The 3759-nt window shown below is 41.8% G+C and overlaps 1 protein-coding gene across 1 annotated transcript in view; it reads left to right on the top strand.

Moving 5' to 3' along the window:
* LOC108748214 overlaps positions 1-3759 on the top strand; it is a 32016-nt gene that overhangs the window by 864 nt on the left and 27393 nt on the right. The window lies entirely within an intron of this gene.

Below are 3759 nucleotides of genomic sequence, written 5' to 3'. Positions count from 1 at the left end.
GATTAAATAGACCTGAATGGAGATTAGCAGGGGATTAGAGAAGAGTTATTAATAAATTAAGTAAATTAAGAACTTGATGCATCATTACAGAGAGGAAAGTCTCGAGCAAGCTCAACGAGAGTCGCGGACGGCGATTACCGTCGCGTCTCCGCGATGTGCACAATCGCGAAGGCATGCAATTAACGTGATATCGATCCGAATCGCGTAGCGCGGCGGCCGTCGGGCGCGGTGCTCTCGCGTCGGCAATCTCTTTTCCAGCTCGACTTAAACCCCGATCGTAACTCCAGCTTTTATCGGGGAGATTCGTTTCCGCCGGCGCGTGCAAAACAAACGGCGACGCTCGCTCGCTGGTACGCGAAGCGCATCCGCAAACCCCCTGGCTCCTTTCGCTCTCCAAGTCCTTTCCGCGCGTTCTACGCGTATCTACTAGCTTTCTACGCTCGTAAAAGGAACGTTTATTATCGCGCGTGTCCCGCGATAAGCGTCCTGTCCGGCCGTCTGTGCTTCGTCCTGTTGTCCGAGAGCACGGACGTCGGGACAAGGAGCCTCATTCTTGGATTCTTGAATCGTTCGTCTGTATATACGGCGTCTCAGCGAGCTTGAGTTCAAAGAACACTCTTGTAAATTATGCAAGCGCTTCAGCCCATTCTGTTTCCTGGTAAGCGATCTCGCGAAAAAAAGAAGCAAAATTTACAACGTTAAACGTGTACAGGCAGGGAATAAAAGGAGAGCGATATTTTTTCAGTTGTACAATCTTTTAAAGGATGGTTTACTTTGTACATTCTTTTTTTTTTTTTTCCAATTTGTCTGGCTTGATAATAATTCTATAGACGTGTTTTAAGTCCTATGAATGTAGATCGTTAATTTTGGCCGGTGGACGTGCGACCGTTGATAATTAATTTCTACGTTCGGCGAGATCGCATCGGCCGCACGTAGCGCCAGGCGCGTATACGCCGGCGGATTCTAAGGTCGTACATCTCGATCCTTCCTTTTTGGCCGGCGAACGTAGAGAGAATCGGAAAGCGGGAGAGGAGAGGGGTAAGGGTGCCCCCGCGGTTAAGAATAGCGGGCGGTAGCCGTTCAGACGATGCAAATTCAAGTCCGAAAACATTCGCGATGTATAATTCATCGCGCCGGGTCCGCCTACACGCGATGCTACGCGTGCTTTCGTGACAATGACACAATGTTTGCGGTCACACAGAGGATGTCGTCGCATGCGTGCGTCGTAATCGCGTGCAGAGTGCGGTCGAAACGCACCTCTCGGCTCGTCGCACTAAGAACGGGTCTTGAATGAAGTCTTTCGAATTGCGCGCGCGCGCGCGCGTGTCAGAAAGATTTAGTGCTGCCGGGAGGAATGAATGGTTCGATAGACAATTTTATGAATCGTTGAATAATTAAAGTGTGAAAATACATTTACAGAATGCGAGGGAAGTTTAATCATCTGTCTGCAATCTAGGTCACAAGCGAAATTTCGCTCTCAAATTTCTTCTTCCATATATTTGCTCGAATTTCAATTTTTATTCAATAAAGATTTACGAGTAAACATTTAATAAGGTAAAAAATTATCTGGTAATATAATGCAGATACATTTTTTTACATTTTTTTAAAAGCTTAAAGAAGTAAAAGAATTTGGGTTGGAAAACAGATCTAGATTGTGGACGGAGGGTTGAAGGTGTATAGATTAATGTTGCACAATATAAAATGTAATTTAACATCTCCCTAAAATAAACGTGTTTTTCTGGCAAAAAATTCCTTAAATCTAACGGGAACATCTAATAAAATAGACGTTTCAAGCGTTTATTATTAATTATATTGTACACTGCGTGTTTCGCGTCTGATTAAGTCTATTTTCTTTATATTGTTTTTAGATTTGAAAGTCTCCTATGAATTATTTATTTTCATATATCTCCACAATGTTAGTTTTATGAATTTTTTAAATATCCGTTTCATGCTTTGAGATGTCATGGAATTATTAAGCATTGGAAATGGAAAATACAAATAAAAAAGATAGTAAGATCTGACGAATGCTTGAAGACGATAAATGTCTTCTATAGGAAAATAATAATAAACCTACAAAAATAATTTGTTTCATCTCTTTTCTTGTATTCTTACTTTGAAACTATACATGTATATTTGTTGAGTGTACGCGAAGAGTTCAGATGACAAAGCATTTCATCAAGCGAGTCGCGAACTCTAATGGTTTAAGTTTTTCGATCCGCGCCACGTGGATATTTGAAGGAAAAACGATGTCAGGAAGGGAACGGGTGAGGTGATTCTATCGAAAGCGGGAACAAGACTCTTCTCGAGGGTTTGGGGATGACGATTGATTGTGAGTCGCCATCGGAATCCGAGGGCCGATCGTTGAACCTGAACAAACGGAGCAATTGGCGATATGGTTCGCAAAGTCGTAAAAGCAAAAGTATTTTTATCAACGGTTCCCGATATATGTGTAAGTACTCACTGTCGAATCGTCACCGTAAATCGCGGGCACCGACGTGCGCACTCTTCCAAAGAATACACGCATACAGAGATACGCGTACACGTCGACGAGCAGAGACACGGTGCGTATGCATCACGCGAAAGGAAAAATACTTTCTGCTTTCTCTCCGGCTCTTACGTATCAAACTTGTACTATAAAAACACTTTAATGAACGGAATATCCGCTTTGCAGACGAATTCTTCGTCGGAATGTCGAGTATTTCTTTAAATCTGTTTGCGCGGCGCCTGACGGATTTATTTTACGCACGATGACTTGGAAATTTATGTCGCGAGTTGAAACGTATTAATTTTTAATTAGTTTCCTTATTAATTTTTCTTAAGAAAAATTAAGACGAAGAAATATTTTATTGAGACTATTAATACGCTGTTTGCAACGTCTGTTATTTAATAAATTCGGTAAAATGTGCAGTAATATATATTTGTTTTTATGCCAAAGTTTGAGATTTTTTTTAATTATAATTGAAATAAATAATATTTTAATAATTTGAGTTGCAACACTTAAATTTTTAATTGACTTAACACATTTAATTGATTTAATTCGAAAAGAGCGAAAGCAGTTGCACGAAGCCCACGTGTCTGACTAGTGCGGAAGCTATCTACTTATGTACATTTGTATCGTCTGTTTCTTGCCTAATTCCAAATATCCGGCAACAATTTCTACCTGTTATTAAAATATATAATTGTTTTTCACAAGTACATGCAAATTTTGACATATGCGCATCGGATTTTGTTTAATTATATCCGTTTGACAGTCGGATGGCGATGTATTTCTTGCGATACGCTACGCGGATTTACTATTTTGGGAATTCCATTGGAAAATGTGTTTGTCCATCCATCGTGCTGGGATTGCCCGAATGGATCCTCTTACCATATTTGTTGCAATTAACACGATTTCGAGGTTCTTGTTTTACGACCGGGGGGACCGACGTTGCTAATTTCTGACATGTAATCGCCGCGCGATTTAATGACATGCGTAGCGCCAGGCATTATTTTAGCACTTGTTCCGGAAAGTCAAGCTCAAACAGAACTGGGAATTGACGAGTCGGAGCATGTGCGTGAGCGAGGGGAAAAAGGATACCAGTCTGAATGTCGGCGGGTACATACATCGGTAAACGATTTGGCTGCTCCGGCGTGTTCGCTTGTTAATGGCACGGGAGGATCCTGTCGAGATCCTGCTAAGGAGTAGCGGTATAGAGCTTGTTGATAAAAAAGGAGCAACAAGGATATTTTCTCGTTCGCCGTCCCTCCCCCCCCCCCCCC

This window comes from Trachymyrmex septentrionalis, unplaced genomic scaffold (assembly GCF_001594115.1).
Source record: "Trachymyrmex septentrionalis isolate Tsep2-gDNA-1 unplaced genomic scaffold, Tsep1.0 scaffold22, whole genome shotgun sequence".
NCBI classification, from domain to species: domain Eukaryota; kingdom Metazoa; phylum Arthropoda; class Insecta; order Hymenoptera; family Formicidae; genus Trachymyrmex; species Trachymyrmex septentrionalis.
This window is presented reverse-complemented; position numbering and strand designations above follow the sequence as displayed.